The sequence below is a fragment of the Hakea prostrata genome, chromosome 4 (assembly GCF_041222555.1).
Source record: "Hakea prostrata isolate BN-2017 chromosome 4, UWA_Hpros_2, whole genome shotgun sequence".
Taxonomy (NCBI): Eukaryota; Viridiplantae; Streptophyta; class Magnoliopsida; order Proteales; family Proteaceae; genus Hakea; species Hakea prostrata.
The window spans coordinates 54,190,342-54,205,867 of NC_142603.1; the positions used below are offsets into that span (position 1 = coordinate 54,190,342).

The 15,526-nt window shown below is 40.7% G+C and overlaps 1 long non-coding RNA gene across 2 annotated transcripts in view; it reads right to left on the bottom strand.

Moving 5' to 3' along the window:
• The window catches only part of LOC149019667 (uncharacterized), a 39,268-nt gene that overhangs the window by 6,414 nt on the left and 17,328 nt on the right, over positions 1-15,526 (bottom strand). The window contains exons 4-5 of one of the 2 annotated variants that reach the window (XR_016173120.1): positions 14,855-15,512; positions 14,433-14,711 (exon numbers count right to left, since the gene is read on the bottom strand). The exons of the other annotated variant lie outside the window; for it this stretch is intronic. This is a non-coding gene — a long non-coding RNA (uncharacterized LOC149019667). Of the gene's footprint in view, positions 1-14,432; positions 14,712-14,854; positions 15,513-15,526 lie in introns of those variants that run through there. 2 annotated transcript variants of the gene reach the window in all.

The following is a 15,526-nucleotide window of genomic DNA, read 5'->3' on the forward strand; positions in this document are numbered from 1 at the left end:
TATATATATATGGGAGCATGGTTTGTGATCTCATTTCCTAGGATCAGGAAAATTGCAGTAACAGCAATAGCAATACTGATCCGATACTGGAATACAACTCTCTCAAGAGCAAAATAGTAAATATAAACTAATTTGTTATGAAAAAACAGGGTAGGTACTAAGTACATCTTATTTGGCTGATCTGGTCCTAGAGATAACAGACTGGGGAGAGGGTTTTTTATGGCACCAACATGGGCAATCTCCCACCACACCAGTTGTGGCATTCTCCTACAGGTTTCCTAGAGAAAGAAAGGGTTTGGAGAGGAAGGGTGGGGCTTATAGAGTTCTCGCTTTTGCTGCACCTTTGAATTGAAGTTTACACATCAAGACTCTTAATTATATATATTTCATGTATGCTTTTTTAAATGAAGGAAAGCTAACTAAAGCTAACTCTAGATTATGCAAAAACAACCACTTGGTGGGCTAGTTTGTTTTAGTCTCTAATGACAGCCATAAAGGTTAAACAAAGTGATTATGAAGGCTGCTTTGTAGATGCCATAGGAACTTCTTTTTCCATTGGTTTATCTAATAAAATGCTGAATACATATAAGATTAAGCTTAATTGTTCTTTAACTTTGAAGCTTAATCAACCAAAAAGGAGATGTGGACAAAAGATAGAGAGAACTTAAAGCATGAATGGTGGAATCCTACAGCCCTAAAGATTATTCATAAAGAGAAAAGATGGAGAGAATTAAAGCATGAATGGTGGAATCCAACAGCACTAAAAGGCAACCAGATTTGGCCTATAATATTCAAAAAGAGAGAAGAAGAGATTGGATCCCAACTCCTTGGTACCAAATCCCAGTTAATGGCACACACTAGGTGGCACCTTCATTATCGAGTGATTAACCATTAATTTAATATCAAACATATTTTCTGATATTAAATTTCACCTCATTACAAATCTTCTATATTCCCTATTGTATTGTCTCAGATTAAACTAACTCAGCCTGATTTAACTGCAATCCTTGTATAAAGAAAAGTCACACTTTTTGAAAATGAACTGATTCTGTTTACACTCAACAAAGATGGTGTATAGAATGTGTAACTTTAATTAAACTATGATGGATGATGACATGCTGAAAATCGAGGGGAAAGAGACAACATCAAGGGACTATTTTCAAGTATCCTATATGATCAGAACTTCAGGAACCATATGCTTCAAAAAGGGAAAAAAATGACTTATGACTTATGAGTGAAACTTCAAACACTAAAGCTGCTTTGAGGACTACAGATCACATAGGGTTCCAATCCATTAATCTAAAACCAAAAAGAGATGATTAATGAAGTATTGCAACCCGGTTTTCAGATTCTATTTTAAGGTTTTATTGTTAGATTTATGTTCTGAATAAATCAGCAGATGAAATTATCATGGAGATCAAAAAAACATAATCATTGTATCTAATACTTTCAACCAGGTCTGAAGCTGTACAAAATTTCAATCATCTATCTATTTTTGGTGAGTGTGAAATGATTGGCCTTCTTGTTTGATGTAGAGGTGTACATGTAATTTAATACCTTTCTTCAAAAGATGAAAAACAATAAAAGAGGAGAAATGCGAAGTGAGAGGAAGCCAGAATGGATACATAATCCCATTTGTTCTACCCAAAAGACAATAATCTCATTGGACAGAATTCATAGTTTCATACATAATTCTATATCTAAGCGTGAGACTAGATTCAAGTTAGGCATAGATATTCTAATCTCACCAATCAATCTATGAAACTGAGTATATGTTAAATAATTAAAAGACATTAAAAATCAAACATATTTTACTTCACTATCTATTAATCTAGCCACTGATCTCCACTAAAAACTGGAGTGCGAACCATGGGGAGGAAAACCACAATAGCAGAAATCTCAAGGATACAGGCAACAACGAATTTAGCAAACAGAAAAATAAGAAAGAATCAGGTTTTCTTATTCAGAACAACTATGCGCAAAAAAAAAAAAAAAAAAAACTATGAACAGTTGCAGAGATAGGGCAAACATCAATAACCTCCACTCACATTGAACGAAGATGAAGAAGTGGGTTGCAGACGGCTTCGGTTGAAGAGAGATCAGTTGCAGAGACAGGGATCCGAGTGACACAAGAGGGCTTCGGCCTTCGATAGAGAGATAGGTTCCAGATACGCTTCCAAACAAATAGATCGGTTGCAAAGACGCTCCCAAACACTTGTGTTTAATCAGTTGTAGAGACACTTCCAAACGATCGGTTGTACGACGCTTCCAAACCAGAGAGATTGGCTGCACAGATGCTTCCAAATAGAGGATCGATTGCAAAAATGCTTCCAAACACGATCGGTTGGAGAGACTCGTTTCGAAGTCGAGAGATTGAGAGAGTTGGGAGAGATGAGAGAGACGAGAGAGAGTTGCGAGACTTGGTGTAAAATCCAGCTTTTACCTAACCTTGACCCGACCCGGACATTGTTGTGTTTGTAGGTCCGAAGACCCGAAGTGGTGGTAGAAGGGACTTATGGGCCCTGCTAGTTGATGACGTGGTGTCGGAACTCTAGTATATGGACATTGATGATGTTGCACATTCCTTGAGCACATTATCAGTGTTAAGTTAGAATCTGCGCACTGATCAAGAGTGAGACAGTTGAGATATCAAACGGACTCCTGTGCATAATCCGAAGGTACTCCCTAAAACTAGACCTCTTGAGTGAACTGTAGGAGAAAACCCTATGCAATTTGACCTTGTATAGCCCTCCAAGTCCACACCTAAAGTTGCTGAACTATTCTGTAACATTCTGCAGAAACATGTATTGGTCGATACTATCGACCAAATGTATCGACCAACAGGTTTGCTGAACCCAAGTTAAAGATTCTCTGGAATATTCTTTTCTATTTATTTATTCCTCGAGACTGGAGCCCTATTCTAGCGTTTTCAACATCTGAGAACGTGGGAGAGCCTCTCAAGAACTTCTCCTTGGTAATGGTGAAGCATCTTCTCCATTAATCATTGCCAACCACTCATTTCCACTTTCTTGTTCCACTCTCAAGGTATGACTCTCTCTCCTAATCACTTTCTCACTCCTCTTTTCTCTATTTTACTGTTGGGACCATGGCCAAGGTGCTGCAACCTTGCAAACACCTTACCATGAGCCTTCTATACCTCATACATTGATGTTTTCACCGATATGACTATGATTTATTCACCTCATGATCATTAACTACACATTTCCATGGTTTATTGCTCACCAACTTGCTTTATTTACCAAAACTGAGATGAAGCCTATGATTAACCTAATCTACACCTTGCATATGAATTCAATGTTGCTTCTAAGTGATTCCCTACCTAATCCCTTATGTTTTTCCCCCATTTTGCATTAAGATATAGCCAATGCCATGTTTAACAACTCTTGACCTTGATAAATCAATTTGGGGATTTCTAAATGGACCATTGGATTATGTTAAATTCTTGATAATTAGTGTCCCTATGTTGTGCTTAGACTATTCCCCAAGTTTCATATTGATCCGAGACCCGGAAGACCAAATCTGGGCCAAAACCCAAAAAGCCAGCTTGCTGTCCGAAATCCTTTTGGTCGATGCTTGTTGGTCGATACTATCGACCAAATGTATCGACCAACGAATTGGTTGTCAGCAACTTTTGCCTAGTTTCGATTCGTTCGATCTTCGATTGTTCTGATTTCTTCTCTAACCTTTCATACATGCTTGTTTAGGGTTTTAAGACTATTTGGGCCACTTGCTTGTGATCTTGGACCATTCTCTTCTCCAATTCAAGGTAAGGATAGTTATCGATATAATTACATAGGACATGAAATTTTGATCTAGTGTTCCTAACCTAGTGAACATGGTTTTTATTTCATTATCTTATCATGTTAGACTTGCTACATATGTCTTTCAACAGTAGCTTTGTGTTTACATTATTTTATTTCAATGTCTTATCATGCTTATCAATTTCAATATATGATGAATTATGTCAATGTCATGAATCGAATGTTTATTATGATGTTGTATCTTGTGAATTGATATGATGAACTTGGGCATGTGATTGCTTAAGTATAACTTGGGATTGAGGAGTACCCTACTGGTGCTTCTGTCCTTGGACATCGGAGGGAATAGTATGGGATGTTCCCCGAAGGTGTCCATCGACGCTTTCCCGGGTTATTGGATGACATACATAGGACTTGTCTAGATGTATGGCTAGGATGTCCCTATCATATCAGACCCGATTCGGAAGGGCATTGAGACCGAACAACCCGTGGTAGTAGTGTGAATTTGTGGGCGCTCAAGACCGGTAACCACTCCGTGAGAGGACATAAATTGCATTGCGGATACTCGGAAGGGGCCATTTATTGGTAGGGTTGCAAATGGCTAGACTTGGGCTCACGGGCACTCAAGACCAGTGAAATGATCCGTGAGGGGACTTGAGAGCTTCCCGTCTACCATTTGTGGATGACCAATAGGGTTGATGAGTCCGGTGAGTAATATTCGTGACTCTAGTGTGAAGGATACCGGAAAGGATCTCGAGAGGGGAGGAATGGACGTATCTGGAACTGACATGATATGATTAAGTAGATGATTTGCATTGGGCTAGGCTTTACCTTGACATGCGCCAATACTTGTACCAAATGGTGATGTGAGAGAGTGGTGACCGAAACCCCCAACCATGGATTTGTCCGAGAGGGATGCATGACCCAATTCCCCCCGGTGATGAGTGACTGAGACTACCTAATGAAGTATGGTGCTATGACTTAAAACATGTCTACCATAGATGACCAGCATACTTAGAGTAGAATCATATTGCATTATATGTCTCATATCATCTGCATCATTTTATGATTATCTTGTGGCTTATGTGTTGTGGAATAACTTCCTTACTGAGTTCTTTTGAACTCATTCCTTTTCTATTGCAATATTTTGCTAGGCTACTCTGCAGGTGATTACCCTGATGGTATGTTCCCTGAGGCAGACCCGGATGCCTCATACTACTATTCAGAGGCTAGCTACAATGAAGACTTCGGTGACAGTACCAAAGCAGATCCTCCGACGTATTAGGGTTAGCCCTGGAGTAGTATGGGAACAGCCATGTTGGATCTCCATGGTCTTCATTTTTAAAGAAGATTTATTTATTGTGGAGGAGACTTATATGTAGCTGCCCCCCCCCTTTTTGTGACACTTAAACTTGGAAGTATTGTAATAACTTTGACTTATTTTCATAACTTGAGACTTGTGCTTATTTAGTTTTGACCCCACTTCCGCCTAACTGAAGGAGTGGATTCCGCCCACTGCCTTCTTAATTTATCTGATATGATATTTACTTCCGTACTCTGATTATCTTTGGTATCTCATTTCTGAAATCTATTATTATCAATTGTTAGTTTAATATTGATTGTTCATAATTGTGTTATCATCGATGTGGATGATGTGGTCCCTGAACTATGGATCTTCGGGGCTGTGGATCACCTAGAGCGTGCATGTATGACTAATATTAAACTAACTGGGTGGATGTGACAGAGTGGTATCAGAGCCCCAGGTTCAGTAAAACCCTAACCACAGAAGCGATGACGGAACATTCCGAGTTACAGATCCAAAGGGTAACTCAATTATTCTTAGAGCTGAATAATAGATAATCGAGATTAGTAACTAAATAAATGAAACTTAACTGATTATGGAATAAGACACAATAATATAAGCAAAACAACTTGATCTCATTAATCACATAAGAGAATTTTTACAAGTCTGAAAGAAAGTACATTTGGGAGAACATAAAAGGAAATTCCTAGTGCTATCTATCTAGGTGATCTACTCCGACGATCTGTCTGATCCCTCCTCAATCTGAACTCATCCTCGAGTCGTGTAAACCTCTCACCTAGAGCGTGCATGTATGACTCCATCCTCATCTGTCGAGCCTCGATCCTCTCGAGTATGGAATGAATCGAAGACTGATGAGAAGCCACACCTGGAATCTCAGAAGTCAGGTGAGATGGACCTCCATCCTCGGAAAATCGTGGAGCAGGAATCTCCTCATGCCCCCAATCATCATCCAGAGCCGGAGCACCACCGTGATCATCATCGTCTCCATGCTTATCTACATCGTCATCCTCGGCATCCCCGTCGATGTCGGCCTCATCATCTGATCTAACTGCATTACCAAGCCCCATCTTCCTGATCGACCATGCACAGAGGTCCTCACCTATCTCTATATCAGGAATCATCAGTGCGTCCTCTAAATCCACCTGGAAGTACTGGAAGATGCGTGTCAAGACCCGACCAAAAGCTAAGTTCCTGACCCCAGGAAGCTCAACTCGGTCTATCATGATATGATGCATGATGTGAGCCAAGTCTATCTGCACTCCAGTGTAAATGCTATAGATGACTAGTGCCTCCATAATCATCACCCTAGTGTGATGCCCTGCCTTCGGAATAATGTTTCGCTCGACGAACCGAGCGATGACTCGAGCAGATGGCAGCATAGAAGTGCCGCTCCTGGGCATGTAGCAGTTCTCATCATCCCACAGAGTCATGCATATCTCGTGTGTCTCGTGGGGAAGAAGAGCCTCCATGATGTCAGTGCGAGGAGGAATCCACCAATGAAAATCCAGTACAGACGGCACCCCCAAGATCGTAGCCAACTCACTGGTGGTGAATGTGATCTCGATGCCTCGACCACGTAGCCGATGACAATCCGAGAACCATCTCGCGGGTCATCCTCGAATCGGTAGGTCAGGTTACTATAGAAGTACCTGACAAGCTCTGGGTAGACTGGATATGGTGTGGTGTACAAAGGTAGCCATCCCATCGACTTTAACCTCTCCCAAATGCGAAAAGTCTCTAGCTCATTTAAGACTACCAACCGCCCGTACTCGATCGGTATGTCGTAGAAGTAGCGCTCAAACAGGAACTCTGCCTGAGGTGAGAGAAAGAGCTCCTCCTAGAACCTCTGTCAGCCCTCCGTCCTCCTCTGGGCATGATGAATCTGTGGAGACAAGAAAGAAAATTTCATTTTGATTAGTCCCCGTGTACATTTGTTAGATGAAGGGCATTTTCGTAAATTTTTGAAAAATTACAATTTTTGCGAAAATGCGTTTTGAACGTACTAGCATGTGCATAAGACTTGGATAAACATGCTGGGATGTTTCGTTTGGTGAAAATCTAACATTTTGACCTTGTGGAAGTGAAAATTCAGCAAGATGTGAGAAGGAAAATCCCCCTTTGGGCTATGTTTGTGATTTTTCAAAAATTGGAATTTCGGCAAACTGAGTGTGGGAACACCTTCCCCATGGTAAATTAGTCATGTGGGACTTGGTTTCATGTCAAAATTCAAATTTGTTTAAAAATGAGGCAAGTGTTTGCAAAGTTGGAAAATTTTGAAATGAATAGTGATTTTGGAACCTAAGTGTGTGAAATCTTGTGTTTAATGCTTGGTTTTGTTTGTAGGCTAGTGGGAGCATGTTTCTAAACGTCCCCTAAGTGTGTGAAATCTTGTGTTTTATGCTTGGTTTTGTTTATAGGCTAGTGGGAGCATGTTTCTAGACGTCTCTAGACATGATTCCAACCATTAGCAACAAACATTTTGCAGTTTTGAAGGAAAACCATGTCATGGTAAATGAAAATGCAAGAAAAGATAAGAGAATGAGACTTACTTGTGTTGATGATCAATGCAAGCTTACAAGAGTGTTGGAAGCCTCAAATCACCCCTAAAACCCTTAGAGACCTTAAGAAGAACTTTTTCCCAGAGCCAAGAATGAAATGAAAATGTTTTGAAATGAAACGAGTGGGCCATATATTCTGTTTTCGCGCAGAATATGAATTAGTCGATACTATTGGTCGATGCCATCGACCAAATGTATCGACCAATAAGGGAAAATTTCTGCTTTTGGGCTTTTGTGGAAACATGATTTGTGATTTGTTATTTTTAACAATGTTGGACTATAATCTTGCTATGTTGATGATTTTAAGCATGATGAGGGCATTCTAATCTTTTGACCAAGTGATTATTGACAAGTTTAATTTTCGATGTTGTAATCCTTGGCTCTCTTGCAGAATGGTGCTTCTAAGAAATCGTCTGATTGGTTCTGATAATTTCGGAGTCGATGATGTGCCTGCTGGGGTCCCGGACCAGCAAAGACAAGGGGAGAACCCCACCCCTAATGAATTCCCGATGCTCCTGAAATTGGAAGCTTCAGAGACATTGCTAGCGTTATGACCAACATGATGCAGCAACAGAGAGTTGCTGACTTCTGTGCCAAAGTGGGCAAATGGCACAGAATAAGTGTGCCAGAATGGTTACCATACAACCCCTATGTATTCATTACAGAGAGTTGAACATGTTCACCATCAAAAATAGGTATCCTTTACCAAAAATTCATGATTTGTTTGACCAGTTGAAGAGAGCCTTGGTATTCTCCAAGATTGACTTAAGGTCTGGATATCATCAACTAAGAGTGAAGGCATGTGACACGTACAAGACAGCTTTTAGGACTCGTTATGGCCATTACAAATTCTAGGTGATGCCATTCGGTCTTACTAATGCACCCGCTGTTTTCATGGACTTGATGAATAGGATATTTCATGATGTCTTAGATAAATTTATAATAGTCTTTATCGATGAGATCTTGATTTATTCTAAGGATGAGAAGGAGCATGCTGAACACTTAAAATTTGCTTTGCAAAGGTTGAGAGAAAAGAAGCTATATGTGAAATTCTCCAAGTGTGAGTTTTGGCTTCCACAAGTGATATTCTTGGGTCATGTTGTATCAGTGAATGGAATCAAGGTGGACCCCGATAAGGTCAAGGCAGTGGCGGATTAGGATCAGCCCAAGTCGATTACTGAAATTAAAAGTTTCTTGGGACTTGCTGGATACTATAGGAGATTCATTGAGAACTTCTCTAGGCTATCCGCCCCAATGACAAGATTGACAAGGAAGGGTGTAAAGTTCGTGTGGAGTGAGTCTTGTAAAAGGAACTTCCAAGAGTTGAATAAGAGGTTGACCAATGCACCAGTCTTGACTGTACCCGATAATTCTGGAGGAATGACAATTTACACTGATGCATCGAAGATCGGTCTTGGTTGTGTATTGATGCAACACAGGAAAGTGGTAGCTTATGCATCACAACAACTCAAGGAGTATGAACACAACTATCCCACTCATGACCTTGAATTGGCAGCAGTGGTCTTTGCTTTGAAGATATGGCGCCATTACCTTTATGGAGAGAAGATTGTCATATTTACCGACCACAAAAGCTTGAAATAATTCTTCACCCAGAAGGAATTGAATATGAGACAACATCGGTGATTGGAGTTAGTGAAGGACTACGATTGCGATATCCAGTACCACCCGGGTAAAACAAATGTAGTGGTCGATGCTTTAAGTAGGAAGAGCACCCCAAAAGTGTTTGATCTTAATGCAATTAGCAAGCCTTTGTTGAACTTCATCATAGGGTTGGAATTGGAGATTTTGCCGGAAGATTCTAATGTAATTCTTGCCGCTTTGACAACAAGGCCTACCCTTAGAGATAGAATCATTACCTTACAGCCCTCAGATCCTTTGTTGCAAGAAAAGCTAGAGAAGATTTCCTTGGATCCTCAAGAGGTAATTGATTTCTCTTCATCTTCCAATAATGCTCTAATGTATAGGGGAAGAATGTGTGTATCGGCGAATGAAGATCTTAAAAAAGAAATTTTGGGTGAAGCACATCACTCCGTGTTCACCGTGCATCCCGGTAGCACCAAGATGTACAAGGATTTGAAGGAGCACCATTGGTGGGTTGGTTTGAAAATGATGATGAGGACTTTGTGGCCAAGTGTGGGACTTGCCAAAGGGTATAAGCCATTCGACAACCATCTGCGGGTCTTTTGCAACCACTTCGATTGCCGAGTTGGAAGTGGGAGGACATCACGATGGATTTTGTCACGGGTTTGCCTCGGACCAACAAGGGAAACGACACAGTGTGGGTAATAGTTGATAGATTGACAAAGTCGGCACACTTCATTCCTATGAAAATTACCTTCACCATGGATAAATTGGCAAAGTTGTATGTGGATAATGTGGTGAGGTTACATGGTGTACCGGTGAGTATAGTGTCAGATCGTGATCCAAGGTTTACATCAAGATTTTGGAAGAGTCTGCAAATAGCTTTGGGTACCCAACTGAATTTGAGCACAGCTCATCATCCCCAAATGAATTGACAGTCTGAAAGAACCATCCAAATCTTAGAGGACATGCTTCGTGCTTGTGTTGTTGACATGAGTGGAAGTTGGAATGAACACTTAGCATTGGTGGAATTCGCTTACAACAACAACTACCAGTCTACCATTGGCATGGCACCGTTCAAGGCTTTGTATGGACGGACATGTAGAACTCCCCTCTACTGGGATGAAGCTAGAGAGCGAAGAGTTTTGGGCCCTAAGTTGATAGAAGCCACTGGAGCTATGGTTGACTTAATTAGAAAAATAATCAAGGCAGCTCAGTCTAGAGAGAAATCCTATGCAGACAAAAGAAGGATAGACCTTGAACTTCGAGTAGGAGAAAGGGCCTTGCTAAAGGTCTCGCCAATAAGAGGTGTGATGAGATTCAATATCAAAGGGAAACTCAGTCCAAGATATATTGGCCCTTTTGAGATGTTAGAGAAAGTGGGACCGGTTACATATCGGTTATCCCTTCCAATATCCTTGTCAGGTGTACACAACGTGTTCCATGTTTCTATGCTTCGTCAATGCATATAGAACCCGGAACACTTGTTACCACAAGAACCTGAAGGATTAAGTGCTGAATTGTTTTACGAAGAAGAGGCCGATGAGATATTGAACCGAAAGGACAAACAACAGTTGAAGAAGCCTCGTGGGAGAAAGAAGATGAAATGCAAGCGAAGTATCCTACCCTCTTTGGTGCCTCAGGTATGTCAATTTCGAGGACAAAATTTCTTTTAAGGGGGAGGAATGTGAAATCCCCCGGATTTCTAACCCATTAACCCATGCATGTGTTCAGGACTGCGAACCCAAGCCTCTAGTCGACAACAATTGTGGGCCATCTGAGTCGAGCCCGAAGGTTTGAAAGTGGACCCAATGCAAGTGGATGACCCTAGTGATGACTTGACACCTCTTATAGAATTTAAAAGGAGAAAGAAGTTTAGTAATGACGGTTTTAAAAGGAGATACAGCACGTCCGTAAAATGATGATGGAAAATCCAAATGATGAGGTAATTTCACCCATGATTAGATCTTTCAAAGACCTTTCTAGCAAGCCAAAGATCTCCCAATTTGGACTTTGTTTGACCCCTCAACAAGGGCCAGTTGATTGGGCCAGTTGAACGGCTGGTCAACTGCCCCAACCCAATTCGGGGCAGCACCGGGATTTACTCTTTAAAACCCTATTTTTAAACTCTCTTTCACTCGTACTCGCATTTTATATTGCTAGTATGAGGTTGAGGCTCAAGGAGGAGGAGAAACCAAGGGAGAGGAAGGTTCCTAACCATTCGGAAGCATGCCGGCACCGGAATCATTGTGGAATCGTTAGGAAAGGTAAAAATCATCAAACCCTTTTTTTTGGGCTTGGTTTTATGAGTAGTTCTTCACAATAAATGATGGATTTTGGTAGTTGAAGCATGATAGGTGTAATGAATGCTTACACATAGTCTTATTTATCTTTTACTTTAATTTGTGAGTGGTTTGTGCGAATCATTGCAAACGATTTTACGTCTTTGACTATCAAACTCGTTCGGGAGCACTCGCGAGAGCCAAAATTTGGGGCTTTCTAATTGAGATCGAATTGGGTCAAATTGATGATACCCTTAGGACCCTATTGCTGCCAATTAGGCATTCCCAAAGTTTCATTTCGATTCGACTTCGAATCGATAACGAAATGTTGAATTTTCACCGAAACTAAGTTTAAAATGGCGAGTTTGAACAAAATTGTTAGACTGGGTTTTGTTGGGTAATCTTAAGGACTCTTTTGAAACCTATTTGATTTCTAATATGTGTCTATTAATCTTCTTGTGTGATTAGGAAATTTTGTAAGTTAATCGCCGACTTTTATGAGCCGAATTTGTGAATTTAAGAAAGAAATCGAATTGAAAGGTAAGGATTGACTAGCCATGTTGTGTATTATTAAATGTTGTTATTTGGACTTTATTAGTGATATGAATCTCTCTAAATTGTAATCTACCAATATATGTGTGTGTGACTTTGCACAAACGGAAGGTAAGCGTGATGTTGAATGTTATCCTCTATTTGAAACGTTATATTGATGATGTGTATACAATATGAGAACATACGTGATGAATGATGTAGAATGGGATTATTCTTCTTAACTGATCTTTATCAACTGGGGTTGTGGATTCGCCCATTACCCTAGTGACCTCATGTGATGGTATCAATATTTAAATTGCATAAATGATAAGTGCCTAAAAGTGTTGCGCTAATAATCCTTATAAGTACTACAACGGAACGAAATATCGTTCGTTTCGCCCATTCACTGGGCGGCGAACTGGGCGAAACGGTGAATTATTGCCGAAATTTTGCTAGCCAATTCGCCAAATATCGCCCTCTTGTTTCAATGGTTTTTTTTGGTCCAAATGAGTTGAAATTTGGTAGATAACCTAATTTGATGCCAATAAACACAATGGAATGGTTGGTTTTGCCTAAAAACTCACCCAAATTGGTGTTCTAGATCGGCATATAATCGACTGTATATACCGGTAAAACTGTAATTTTACAACCTTATTTTAAACAATTAAACTAACATAAATAAGCACAAAACTATTATATTACTGAAAATTAGTAAGAAAAATACAAGTATATAATAATAAAAATACAACTACTCAATACAAAGTACTATGCCTTGGTGGATCCATGTCTTCCAGCTCTGTCTCCGTTGATAATTGGGTACAAGGCCCATAGGCTACAACATTAAACTTCCGCTCCATTATTTTCTTGAAGTCATTCCAAGACATGTCATGCTGATGGTTGTTGACATACAAGGAAACCAAGCCTCTGTAGTTTTCATCATCCATGACGGTAAAACTACTCCCCTCAAGAGGGCAACGTGAACGGAATTGACATCGTAGCATCGAAAGGATATCTGTATGTTGCCTCCAACATAGCAATTCTCTGTGAGCCAAATGGAGGCATAAGTGGGACACCCTGATGCTGATAACCCCAAACATCATTACCCCTACCACCATATGTACTGCCTTCCTGCGATGCCAAGCTCATGGAAGATCCATCATTATATCCATAGTGCGAACTCATAGACGACATATCATCGTGTCCATAAGCAGAAGGGACACCATAGCCATAAGCAGGTGTGGAGCCTACAGACTCCTCCAAGGTCATGGACCCCATCACTCCTGACAACCTGTCCATCGGATCAAAATGGCCGTATGAGCCATATGATCGAGTATCATCACTATAACCAAAGCCATACGACCCATACCCATGGTGGCCATGCATATGCTGCTACTCCCCCCCTGAAACTCCCCCCTCCCTGGCCGATTGTAACTCGTAGGACGACCACAATAAAGCTCACCACCATGATCGTCATCCTGGGTGGCATGTGTGTACTGAGTCTCTCCAGTGTATCTCTGGGGGGATCCTGTGCCTCTGATAATAAAACATGATATCGTTCATGTACTCCTCCACCACCACTACCACCACCACCACCGTCGTCATCATCATCCCTCCGAGTATGACTGGGACTGGGAGCAAGGGTGTCATCTGGATCATCATCTTGCGTGCCGGCAAAGCACCATCCAATCCTCATCCGCTGTGGCGGCAGCCGCCTGATGTACCTGCCCCTCTTGAGAAGCCATGTACTCATCTACATTAACTACCGCAGCTTGAGCAATGATTGAATCATCCCAAATGTACTCCAATTCCTCTCACACCCAGAGGCAGAACAAGTCTGGGAGAGGATCCGCACTGCCACTCTTTGGAGGTTCTCTGCATCGCCCCCATATAGAATCCACCACTCACCGCATTATCACAAATAATGCAAGTTAATACTTTAATTCTTAACAAAAATCCTACTTATATCACTTATATGTAAAATGTAAATGTAAATGTAATCATGCATCTAACCTGAATCATAATTTTGTCGGTTTTGAATAGCAGCAACTAAACCAAAGGTCCCCAGTGCATCTCTAAAGTATTTTATCTGCAATAATTTGTATTGATGGTTAACTAAATTCTTTTACAAATAAAAAGCAAGTACTAAGTTCTAAGTTTCTAAGTTCTTACTTCCATATGGCAATTTGATTAGACCGTTACGTTTGGCTCTAATTTCCCAATAACCTCCATAACGGCACCGAGCAGGTCTGACCGCAATCCCAAATTTTCGGTGTCTCGATATTTTGGATTGAGATAATAGGTCTGCACAATTCACAAACTCACAGTCAAAGAATTAATATTTACTACAAGTTATAAATTATAATAATAAGTAGTAACCCACACTAACTACTTACCTGCCCTATGCATCGGATGCATCAGATGAGTGGTCCATCTAATATCAACAATGTTCAAGTATGCAACAAAACCTCTGGGGTTAGCTCTTTTTTTGGATTGCGGCATAGTGGGCCCCCTGAAGGAGGAATCAACCATACATAAGACCTTTATTATAGGATCTAAGGTCTCCAACACAATTTTCACATTCTTCCAAAAGTCATCAAACGAGATTGTCGTCTGTGCAGTGCGCCCACTACTAGTACTGAATTATCACAAACACATTAAGTTAGTAATAAATACTACATACTAGATATTCATATTTCATAGTATAAATGTATAAGAAGTTAACAACTTGTTAAATCAAATAGTAGAGACTCTAGATAAAAAATAAATAAAAATACTTACTTTGATCCAACCCATGAGAACCACTCCTCTGATCAAAACATGGATCTCAAGCCCGTCTTCCGTTCCTGAATACTGTTGAGGGCGATGAAATTCGTGGCAAATCTAGTAGGACCGGGTCACACTAGCTCACCCCCGCATGCCTGCCTCATCATATTCAGAGCAATAGTACGATTGTAGATGAAATTTGTTACCTGCTTGGCCCTCTCCACTGTGCTCTGGATAATATTGATCTTGCCGATGTCCTTTAACATGAGGTCGATACAATGAGCTGCGCAGGGTGTCCAATATAGGTTATATCCAGCTGTATTCATCAGTACCTCACCGGCTTTCTTGAAGTTGGCGCCATTGTCGGTGGCAATCTACACCACCTTCTCCTTCCCAACTTCATCAATCACATCCTGCAAAAGTCCAAGAATATACCTGTGGTCTTTTGTCTGCCCAGTAGCATCCACAGATTTTAGAAAGACAGTCTTTCGATCACAATACACCATAAAGTTGATGATGGATTTTCTTGTCGGACCGGTCCAGCCATCACACATAATGGTGCATCCATATATCTCCCAAAATATTCTCAAACTACTGATGTACTCTTGTAGCTCCTCCTTCTCCTCAGCCAGGAAAGTGGTCAACACCTCCTTAGGGGTAGGACCAGGACATCCTACAAAAGAAAAT